The sequence below is a fragment of the Anopheles nili genome, chromosome X (genome assembly GCF_943737925.1).
Source record: "Anopheles nili chromosome X, idAnoNiliSN_F5_01, whole genome shotgun sequence".
NCBI lineage: Eukaryota > Metazoa > Arthropoda > Insecta > Diptera > Culicidae > Anopheles > Anopheles nili.
This window is the reverse complement of record NC_071293.1, coordinates 660,665-673,130: the sequence shown is the minus strand read 5'-3', so window position 1 is coordinate 673,130 and position 12,466 is coordinate 660,665.

Here is a 12,466-nt window from a genome sequence, read left to right as displayed (position 1 = left end):
GCGTCCCGAAATGGACGATGATTTATCGGAGGTTTTTTTGTGTGTGTCGCTCATGCCTCTCACTCCATCTTTCTCCCTCTCTGTTTCTCTCTCTCTCTTTCTCTCTCTCTTTTTCTCTCTCTCTTTTTCTTCCTCTGTATGTCTCGTTCTCTCCTACACGAGGTGCAATGGAAAGTGATTCGATTTTTTTCTTGTTTGTGCGGTGCGTGTTACCAGGATTGGGTTTATCGGCATCGCTGATGTTTGCTGAACTAATCCAAAAGCCTCCCCATTTTCATGTCTCTCTGTTCCGAGCTTCCTCACAACCTTATCGGGGGCAATGAATTGTCCTAAAAAGCGCCCGGAGCGATGGAGACGCGCGCTGGAGTGGCATTTCTCGCCGGCATAAATCAATTGGGCTGCTCACTTTCGAAGCGGACCGTTGCTTCTCGTTTGTCGGGATAATTTTAGGGTAGAGAGGGATGTTTTTAGAGGGGGTCAAAAACAAACTGAGCCATCTCCCTTGAAATAGATCAGGCTGATAATTTGGTTTTTCGCATAAACTAAGCGATTGAGTGATTGGACCCAAGGATCAGAGATCGTGAAGGAGTTGCTTGTCAAAAAGACAGTGGAGAATGTTGCCTAGCTGGTGCAATTTAATATGCAAAATCTTCATGCCACAAATCAAGAGAGTAGAGAATGGGAGAGTGTATCTAGTTGCCTTAGGAAAAATTAAATTACCTAAAATAATCAAATCATCCGGCCGGAGGCTGATTCACTTCTTGGCTGATTCGATTGGGTATGAGAACCACCACAATCCTTGAGCGGGTAAAGGAATGAAAGAATTTTTTTGCAAAGAGTACTAAACCTTCTGCAGGAGTCACCAGAGGCATACATACACACGACTAGGTGGCAGCTTTACGGTCTCATTTCCGTTCTGTGCTGGAGCTGCAAGGGCAGCTTTTCCGAACGGCAGCCGGGGTTTCCGAACGTGGGTAAAGTGATTCTATCACGGACAAGAAGACGTTCCAAGGAAACACACTGCAAGAACGACAAGAAGCCAGGTTCTAGCTCGTTTGGCACACCGGAAGCAAAGATGGTTGGAAGATAGAAAAAACTCGTGCGATATGCAATAGGATTTGAACGTACGAAACGGGGAGAAAAAAGTATAAAAAACGAAACATGAACGTCTTACTTGTGAGACTGGCTAATGCTTGCTGAAATCATGGGCATTAAAGGGAAGGCGAACGGTGCGTTGGCTTTACCGTTCTCGGAGCATTTCATACAGCTCTATCAAGTGCATCTGTGCTCCGTTTTCGGAAGGGACAATTTTAGGAGTTTTCACTCACGACTTTTCGCCGAAATTACGTCAGGTCACATCACCGTTCTGGCAGGAGGTAATAGTTTCACTCGGAACGTATCTAATTCTATTCACATTTGTCAAATTTTACACCACCCTCCCAGCCAGTATGAAGCTTTTCCGTTTTCCCGATGCAACTATTTTACATCCCTCGAGGAGGTGGCGAAAAAAAATCAAATCGCTCCACGTTGTCGATCACGTTTTGGCATGCGAATGTGTCACTCTTTTGTCTGCCTCCGGTGAGCCAACAATTTCCGACCCATTATCCCCGCTCCATGCAACGTGGTACGCAATTTTCCCGCCCCCATGGCTTGGCACGTTGCCCTCGTGGGCGGTCGTTCTGTTGGGTTGGAAAAATTCCCCACGACTGCAAGGCGGTGATTATTGAATCGTTCCTTCGCGAGGTGGTTGTAGAATTTTGCCGAGGGTTTATATTCAATTGGACAATTTGACAGACTGATTTCATGATTCAGCGGGGTTCGTTCGTGTGACGGGCACGTGCCGGGTTCATTGGTCGTCCGCATGTGTATCTGGAGAATGTTTCGTCGAAAAATGGGACTCATGTTGGGAAAAAAATCGAGATAATATGCCAACTTGGAGCTGGCGCAAAGCAAAGCAAGGTACCTTGCATTTGTTAAGAGTAAAAAATCCCAGAATTTTACTTTTATAGGCTTTGTCCATATGATATACAAGGCACCAGGCGCCTCCATTAACCCAAAGATCAATGGGAAACGTTGGGTCGTTGGCTGGCGACTACTTATCAATTTGTTGGAACAGGTTCTGCAACCACCAAGAAGCAGCTGCGAAACAATTAGCTCAGTGAGGCGAACAAGTATACACAAAAACACAACAAAAGAGAACAAATAAAGCAATCCGATTAGATAATCGCTGCTAGTCGCGATTGTGCGGCCGTGAGGTAAACAAAACACTCCCTCCTTGGACACGCTCCATGAGCCAGATGGAAAAAGGCCGTGAAGGCAAGCGAAAACGCAAAACCTCCACAAAGTTGGTTCGCAAAACAACGTGCAAAGTTGGCTCACAAGACAAAGCAAAGCGGAATGAAGAGTAAACAGCAACGCATCTGCGGCCGGAAGGCAGTGAAGGGCTGGAAAGAGGCGATCCATGGGGGATGGTGAGAGGGTTTGATTATCCCGGCCCAGCATACCGTGCTCACGCTCAAGCAGCCCAAGGGCCGCTACCTGGTTTGTTTAAGTTTCGTCGCTTTCTCAATCTCTCCTCTTTCCTTCGTTTCGACAGCCGATGGAGGAGTGAGATAGAGAGGGTGCAAGAACGAGAGAGGTCGCTGGGAACATGCTAAAAATGGATCGGCACACGGTACGGGAAAATTTCATTTTCACTTGGAATGTGATTGGAATTTCAATTCTTTGCGTCGTCCCGGTCGCCCGGAATCGGTCAGCTGCTGAGCAGGGGGATGGAAAGGACGAAAAGAAGCACAGAGTAGGCGAGGGGGAAAGTCCAATGGATCTCCTGAGAATTTTCGCGATCCGAACGGTCGATGGATACGTGCGACCGGACAAAATGGCCTACCTGTAGGCTATCGGAGGTGCATATTTTTGCCCTTTCGCGTGAAGGTCCTTGGCGAGGGGTGAGTCAGGAGCACGGTGTGTCGAAATTGTGCTAATGAAAATCAAATGGAAAATTCACACAAACTCCAATATCTATATTCAAAGGTGAACTCGTTTAAACGAGCAGGGTGAGAGCGAGAAGAAAGCACGCTCGTGTGAAAAGGAGAGTGAGTGTCGAGGTCGAGCCTTAACGTTACGCCTGTTACGAAAATGGGGGTACGATTTGGGGTTTTCGCAGTAAGGAGACGAAAAAGAAGGTGGAAAAAATCCCCCATGGAAAACCTTGCACGTTTCGTTTTTATTTGGAGAATTCTAACGCGATGCGTCCTTTGACCTTTGCGGGGTCTCCAGTTTTCTCGGCTCCTGGGAAAGCTCACAATTGGAACAGCGCACCCAGCTGCCGGATGAGTGAGATTCGGCTTCGTGCTTCATGCTTGAAACTCACCAAAGTTTTCTACCTCCCTATGGGTAGCATTTCCCACCCACGACAGTGGATCGAAGCCGGCACCCGGAGCCGCTCTCATTAACATTTGAATCAGTTATTCGCCACAATAATTGTACCCTTATTGCAGCCCACCCACCTGGCTCCCGAGCTAGCTTGTACGAGAAAGTTTTCCATTCGCTTTCCCACCGTTTTCCCCCATTTTCCAGGGTGTACGTGACGCGTGAGGCTACTGCGACGAGCCTCGCGGGTCCCACAGACAGAGACTCGAGGGAGTTTTTCCGGCCAGGCTTTTTTCCGAGCCGTGCAGAAAGTTGGGGTGGAAAAATTAAGCTGCCTCCTCGAGGGTCTGCATGGGCAGGAGTGTGCTGGAAAGAGAGGGCACTAATTTGCATCTTACGCCGAATGCAACCTCTAGTAGATGGGGTTGAATGTCGTGGTGGCGCTCATTAGGTATGCTGCGTTAACTGCTGCACTAATCGCTTCGAGCCCTTGTCCCTTCCCGATGTTGGGACGAATGCGTGACACTCGTCTTGCCCTTTCCTTTCTCCCTTGGCTCTGGTCCGGAAAAGCAAGGTGACGACATCGTTTCGGACATCGACACCCGGGAAATGGGGTTTGTACCGAAGGGAGGGTTCGTGACAGAATGACAGCTTCATTATTGCTGCTGCTGTGGGGTGGTTGGGTGGGAAAATCATGTCACCCGAAGTACCGTTGGTGGGCTTTAACGCGGCTCGTTGCAAGCCTTTCGATTACGTGTGAGCTTTAGTACAGCATACGCCGCAACTAGCCGAAGAAAAAGCTCTCAAGGAAGGGCACACGAAAAGGGAAAATAAAACCCTACGGGTGTACACTAACCGAACCGAAAACATTCGAATGCGGCTGGGTGACGCGAGCGCAACCGTAATCAAAATTTATAGTCACTTAAAAACACATCAACGGCGTATATTTGAAATCATTAAAATAACATTAAACGCTGACGATCTCGTGTTGCGGAAGCAAAAGGCGCGAGGAAATGAGCCACCCCGCCCCTGTCGCTGGGGTCCTTTATTGGCCACTCTTGTGAAGGAGGTGGTGTGGGTGAGAGAAAAAAAATTAAACGAAACGCTAGCCACCCCTTTCCTCAAGGGTGCGCTCACGAACGCGCTCGACTTCAAAGGGTGGCTTTGGCTTAACGTGTCCTGCAAGCAAACTGCAAGGACTCGTGCACTCGAGACCACCGCGCGACGTTTCGTGCTTCGTCATTCCCCCCCCCCTCGAACCCTTCCTTCGTCGCATGCCTACTGGACCTTTTCCCCCAACCTTCTTGTGGGTCTTTAATTTTATTCAATCATTTCATTGCCGGGCGTGAAAAAGTGTCGCAACGAGGGTTGACGAGAGCTAGGGATGTCTAAACGTGGCGTGTTCGAAGGGTTAGAAATGGCTCGATTGGTCAGGAAAAGGGTGAGTGTCGTGCAGGAAAAGGGAGCAAATGTTGCGCACTCATTCCGGTGAGCCCTTTTTTTGTTTTAGCGGCTTTTTTTATTGCCAAATCATCGCTTCAATAGTGCGCGCGACATATTGCTTAATAGACCGAGGGCGTTTCTTCAAGTTGGCCCTTATTTACGAGCCCTTGACGGGCTTTTTGACTTGCGCGTGCGATGAAACATACCCACTGTGTGTGAGCTCACCAGAGAAGGAAACCTGGCCCTTGCCATAAGGACAACAACAGGCGAGAAGAAAAAATAATAGAAAACTCCCAGAAAACGTTCGCCGGTCCCGGCGTTTTCAGGGTGTGAACAGAATAAATAGTTTAACGTGTTTTGCTTACTGTTGAAGGCCGCGAGGCAAAGGCAGATTAAGCAAACGTTGTTGCTTAATTAAACTACGCCTTCCCGCACGCCTAGGGGCCTCACGCGCCCACCTCTCAGGGGGATTACTCGTCACGTGGGTAATGAGAAAGATATTCGACCAAAGCTCCGGGAAATCTCATTTACATGCAAGTTGCGGCCAGGATTCGGTCGTGGCCGAGTCCTGGCTGCATCCCGGTACCACGAGATTAATGTTTTTCCTCTTTTTATCTCGACCGCTCGGATCAATTTAGCGAAAAAGGAGTTTTGCTATAGCTCATGGCATAGGGGATAGTGGAGGAAAAGCGACAACTAACGAATCCCGCAGACGAACCGTCGGGCAAGCGGTTTGATTTATGAAAATGTAATCACTTTCGAGCTTCCTGCTCGACGTTTTCCAAGCCACGGTCTAGGGAGAGTTTTCCAACGGTGGAACCTGCCAATCGACGGTGATTATGCTACCCGTGGGCCAATTTGCGATGTGCAGAAAGTGAAAGTGGGCTTGGGGTGTGTCTGAGGTTGGTCAGAGGGTTGAAAGGGAAACAAATAAAATAAGCGGGTGCGCTCGGAGCGACGACCATTCGATTGTGCACGAGAAAACAATTTTATTTTCCAATTTCATCTCTGCTCGCTTGCGAAGGGTGACTCTTTAGGGGTGGGTTTTCCCCCGTCATCAGGTCGCCAACTTGTCCGTCAAATAAGTGCTGTTCGGGGGGTGTAAGGTATTTTTAACGTTGTTTTTTAAACCCACCTCGATTCATTTGTCTTCGTTCGCGGCTGGCGCGCGGGCGCTCAAATTCAAGCGCGAGAAAAAGCGATTTTCCCGGTCTGCTGGGAAACAGGAAAATGCTAATTACCGGCACAATCGCTCAAACCCACCAGTGGGTGTGTGTGTGTGTGTGTGTTCGTGTTTGAGGGAAATATACCACCGGAATGTCGCTCCAAACGCATACCAACCGTCTTCTGGCGGTGGTTTCGGGAAAACGCAAGCGGAAAATCCCCTGCGGGTGGTTGAGAGTAAATTTATTTCAAGTAGCTCTCGAACTCGGCAAAAACCCTAGGGCGGGGAGTTGCCTTTCCTTTGAAGAACGCTTACCAAACGAATTGCGGCACGGAAATGCAAATGAAACCTTGGGTGCTTGTCTCAAATAGGAAGATTTAACCATTAGATGTTATCCGTGCCAGTCGTTTTGTATCCTTGTCGCGTTAGACGCATTTCCGGCTAATGCTATGATGCCATGAACAAATTTTTCTGTCGTTTGTGGTGGAGAGTTTTCTCGCAGTAGGTTAAAAAAATGCAAACCACTTTAATCAAACGCAATCTTTGCAGGCTGCATAAATTCCATCATTAGGTGATAATGTTTGCAACCTTTTCGTCCACTCATTTCAGCTATAGGAAAAAAATACACAAATAGGACACAAAAAAAGGTGCCCCAAAGGTCTGGAGCGTAGAAAAAAAACACCGTAATTGAGAGGATGATGTTGCGGATGCTGCTGCCACTGTTGACTCAGGCCAAGCCTAAGCTGGTCGCGTCCGAGATTATTAATTGTCATACCCTTTTGCCCTTTGCTTTCTGCGCCGGAGCCCTTCCTTTGTTCTCGCTCCGTCTAATGTTTCAATTATGCACCGGTTTTCACCCTCTCGGCTCATGATTCGGCCATTTCTCATCAACTCGTCCATCGTACCGGTTAATGAGTGGAAGGTTTTTTCTCGCACTGTTTTTTTTTTCCTTTGCTGTAATAAATATTTTTCCTTTAAAACCTGAGAGAAAATGGCCCCACGGGCGCGTGTTTGCAGAGCATGTGCTCGTTTTGAGCCTTCGAGTGGGTTTGTTTTCATTCGGATGGGAGTTTTTCCTCTTTTTCGCTGCCTCCCAGTGAGATTCGACTGTGGTTTAGTGTCAGGTGGCGAATTGACGCCCTTTCGGATTCACTGAGGTTTATTTAATGTTTAAAAAAAAGATGAAAAAAAGGAATACCTCATCGGGTGGCCCAAATCATGCGGAGGATTATCACTTAATCGTACCGTAGCTCCCGCGTGCAAGCGAGACAAGAACTAGGACGCGTTGTCGCACCCACGGGCCCGCAAACTCGTTGTACATTTTCCACTTTTCCCGCGCCACCATCGCGGTCTGACGCGCCTTCAATCAAATTCTCAAACACTCGCATCACTCCCGGAGTAATCCGAGCAACGGGCGGGCCATCATGCATCCAGGCAAATGTCACGAACTACGCTTGTTTGCGCTCAAACATCCTCTGCACTTGTTTACTACCGGTGCACACGGCTGAACGGAATAATTGCCGATTGCGAGCGATCGAAAGGTGTCGCGGTGGTTAAGAACTTCAGTTCCGAATGACGGAGGAGAAGGGGGGTGGGGGTTGCAGGATGTTTGGAAGGGGGTTTTTCAATTTTCCCACCTTCCACCCCGGGTGGCCACAGACGCAATCGGCAGCCCGAATCTATGGGCACGATGCCGTTTACGGATCAGAGCAGGGCACTTCGCAAGGGTGAGCACGTTTTATTTCCCTGGACCTAGTGTCCTGCCCGGGATGTCCGGGATGCCTTTCCGAGGCGTTTTGGAATCGTGGACATTCGTCCGGGCAGGATCTGAGCCTGTTTGGACGAGGCTTACGGAGCAATGGTTGCTTTAAAATGGTGAGCAGGAGCTGTCTCGATCGGATCGACTATCGACGGGATTATGGATCGCTGGTTGGGAGCACATTGAACCGTGCAAGGACGATGAAATTGAGTGAAAAATAAGTGCAGGAATCAACTGCATGGCAGGGGTCGGCAGCTTCGACCTTGTGCCGGCAGGAATTCCGGCCCTTCGGTTATTCGGAAAAAAATAACCACAACCGTAACCGAGTGTCCTTGCCGCAAGGACACACCGCCGGATGTCCTCCCTCCCGGGGGATGGTGGTGGAATAAGAGATGGGAATAAAAATGAACAGCCAAAATTGTAAATTGGGTTCGGTGCTCGAGAGTCCTGTGGAGATGAGCAGACACAAAAAAAAAAGGATCACACGAAATTGTAAATGGCAACCGCGCTCGAACACGGGTCTGGACCCGAAATGATCCATCTCACAGCGGGAGTGCTACATTCCTTAGCATATTGTTACGCTTTCCACCCCCTACCCGCCACCCTCCCTCCACTCAACCGCCCCCACCATGCCTTCTTCGGCCTTTCCGTCGGGCGCATCCTGCCTGTGGCCATTATCCTTTATCATAAATAGTTAAATCTTTTTCACACACATACACACACGTTCGCCCATGCACGAGGGGCGGCCAAAAAATGGAAAAAAATCCTAGATAACTGGTGATCAAGGAGAAAGAAGAGTGGGAAGATGGGGAGTCTCCTGCCGGAAGTTCCAAGACGCCCCAAGTTCGGGAGATATGATGAGAGAAAGAAAAAGTCGGGCGAAAGATGTGTTTTGGTGCAGCCTAACGGGGCCTAACCAGGGCCAAGGGGCGAAATTGAGATGCCTGTGGGGAGATGACGAGGGGGGCCAAGGGGTCGCGGGTGGAGGTGGAAGCAAAATATGAAATAAAATAGCGCCTCGGGAGGGATAGCTGGCTCGGCCGAGCTGACCCGACGGTGCGGGTGGAAGAAAAATAAAGCAGCTAAATCAAGGAACCCGGCGGTGAGTGGGAGGTCGCGGCAAGGAGGAATTGAAAAGCCCGCGGGGTGGGTAAGGAGCAAGATATAGCCACTTCGGACTATCGGAGGAGGCAAATGACGAGAGTGAAATATTACTTCACGTTTCCGTTCTCTGTGCACTAGCGTACGTGTGTATGTGTGTGTGTGTGTGGGGAGTCTTTGTGTGGGTCCTGAGGATTTTTTCTCTGAGCTCGTGTGGGGAAAAAAACGAACAACAAACACCAGCATGAAGTGAGGCGAGTAATGTCCCCGGGAGAAGCATAACGATTGAACTCGCATTTGAAAAAGGACGCTCAAGGACTCGTGGGAGGGATGTTTTTTTTTGTACCACGCCGCCCACTCCCCCTTGTGGTGCGATCGCCCGTGAGGGTTGTTTTTCGACGCGCGTAATGCACCCCTTACCTTTGCTTCATTAATTTAGCCATTCCGCCATATTTGCAGGCGTTTCTTTAAAAGGGTAGCCTTCTTATTCCCGCGATGGATGGCATCATACTTCATCAGCGCTCGTGGGGAAGGCACGTGTAAAGAATCCTTCGCATTCCTTGGCCAAAGGCAAAAAGCGAAAAAGAGAAAACATCCCTTCGGCTTGCCGTTTCGTCCTTTGCCTGGAATGTCGGTGCTGGTTCCTTTGACATCCGGCGCGACAATGGCAACACCCCGCCTGATTATTTCGAGCCCCCTACACTCGTTGCCCCTCCCTCTCCACTTACCCGTCACGGCCACTCAACCCTGCATCACGATAAGGGTAGCTCGTCCTTGCAGCATCACGCTCAAGGAGCCCTCCCCAAGCCGATGCGCTCGTTCAGGTTCGAAGCGAACAGAAGACGAACGATGCCGGTTCCGCATCGATTCCGGCGCGATGTTTTTATTACAGATTTTGCCGATCTTAATGATCCTGATTATGTGTGTTTTACTACCATCCCACCCCGCCAGGGGGCGCCCTTTTTCCCGTTCTGAAGGGCATCTTTGGCACGGTTCCAAGCGCTCGCTTTTCGGTGCGTTTTGAGACGGCGGATCTTCTGCCAGCGTCTCGATAGCGTCGTTGTGGGGAGGGAGGGAGTTTTTCCTTTTTCCGCCTCGTTTCTCTTGCTTGCGCGCACGCAACGCCCCCCTTCCCCTCCCTGTCCTCCTTCTTTCGCCAAGATGCCAACCGCCGCTAGGGCATTCCACGATGGCATACCGGCGGCATTCCATTCCACGCAAAGGATACGCGCGCTTATCTCAGCTCGGGAATGCGCTCCCGCTTGCACCCGGTGCTGCCCCTCTCCCCCACCATTGCCATTGGCACGATGCGCTGTGAAAAATTTCACGAAGAAAAATGTTTGAACATTAAATATTTGCCTGTCGGAGTCTTGTGTGTATTTTCGGGCGTGCGCCCGCGCGCGCGAGAGGAGTCGCCTTCGACTTCACCTTCGTGGTTCATCAACGCCCGAGTGTTTGCTCCGGGCTGAGGTCGAGTCAGAATACACATGCCTCCTCCACCCGTCCTTGCCGTTTTATTATGATGGCGCCGTCTAGAGCGGGCTAGACCCTCGACGGTCGATTCAATATTTTCGCTTCGAATTTCGGCGAGCTCTTGAGAAGGTAGCTTTAAGGTAGTGGCGAGATTCCTGAAACCACTCTGAGACAAGCGGACACGTGTGTACATAAAAACAGAAGATGAGTCGCTGGGAAAATGAAGGAAGTTTTCCTCGCACCCGGCTCGATTGGCTCCCGGCACGTATTTACTTACCTATGCATCTTGCGATGCAATTGATCGATGGCGTTACTGGGCGACGTCAACTGTGGTTTCGTTTCGGTGTAGCTAGGCTGAGAGGAGGTCCTAACTCGAGCACGGTCACTTGCCCTACGGGCTGGGCGAGAGTTTATTTGCAGTGAAAAATGGCGGAAATCGATTCGTCCATCGGTTGAGATTTTTTTTGTCCGATTCGGCTGCATCTATGCAACACGCAGTACAGCACTCGCTTCGGGTTCAGGTGCAGGCTGTGAAATTGCATTCTCGATGCAACGACGTTGGAGATAACGAGTTTTCATCGCTGGCAGGCTCGGAGATGGGCCCGATTAGGCGTGTGTTTGCAGTGCAACAGTCCTGAACCGCCTGCTAGGCGAAGGACCAAGGTAAGGGTAGGAGATTCGCCCTTAAAGCGCCTGGGTTTGAAGCGTGGTTTCGAAATGAGATTTACAAGCGGACGGCAAATTAAATAAATATTATCATGCTAGCGCAAAATCGGCTGTCGTCATCCTGTGCCCTTTCCAATCACGCTGCCAACACGATAAAGGGCGCCTTGAGCGGGATAGGATTGCTTATCGAAACCGGTGCAAAATGTTGACACCATCGGGGTTCGCGCGGAAACTTCAAAGAAAAGCTGTCCCGCGAATAAATCTCCCTTCCATCCACGACACACCCTTGGGTCGCAAGTGCGAACGTAATTAAGCAGCCTGGTTTAACACCGCCATCAGTCAGTTTAAAGTCATTCCCTTCATTCCAGCTGCGACTAATGTCGCTTCACGGAACCAGAACCGCTCGGGCGATGATAATTCGGTGGAATAATTTACAAACCTTCCCTTCTATGCTACCCCCCCTCCCCCCTCTCCACCACCATCACCCACTTTTGCGTTACTTGGGCGACGCGCCCTCAACGAAACTCCAGCTGTCAGGGGTTTCTTTGCGAGCGGAAGCAAGATCCAACGCTAGCGCTAGGCCACAGTAAGGAGTAGATTACTTGACAAAATGGAGCCTCCCACCTGGGAGAGAGTGAGATGGCATGATGGTAAGGATGTTGCGTGATGGGAGGAGAGCAGGAGATCAACGATTAACGGCTGCTGGTTGTAACGGGCGCGACAGCAAAGTTGTGTAACAGTTCGCACCAACGAAGACCGAATCATCCAGTGCTCCATCGGCTGGACATTTAGACGAAGAGAGAGAGAGAGAGAGAGAGAAAGAGAGAGCGAGAGAGAGAGAGAGAGAGAATAAAAAAAAGGACGAATGACATAACGAATGAGTTTGTAGATTGCCCGATGCGAAATTTATTTTCTCTTCATTGCAACCGGCACGGCGATGTCGGCCCGGTGATATGAACCGCCTGACGGAGCTCTTGCGAGGTGTCAGAAATTTTGGGCCAGGACGTCCAGAAAATCCTCGCACCACTAGTGACTACAAGGACGAACTGATGCCGTCCAGTCGTTGTCGGATACTAGGCAACTCCTCACCGACCTGCCACCACACGGAACTGCATCATCAGACCGGAGATCTTGCCTGGCGAGTAGATGAGCGTGTGTGGTGGAAAAACTATCAGCAATTTTCCTCCCGGTTGGACTGGGGCACTCGGTACTCGGGGGTGGTGGAAATTTATCGTCCTTCCGGCCCCGGAGAGGACCAGCCAGAGCGGGCGATAAACGAATCGGTTTCGGTGCCCGGGTTCCGGTGTACTTAGCGTCCCATTCGTCGTTCGTTCCGTAATCCATCCGTCCGGCGGTGGTCAACGCTTTTGATTACCAAACGGTACAGGCACCGTTCGAAGGATGTCCCGTCTCGCTCACACCCGAGCTCCAAGGACGACGCCCTAGACTGGTCAGGCGCCTTCCGCTGGGATTACGAACTTGCTCTTCTC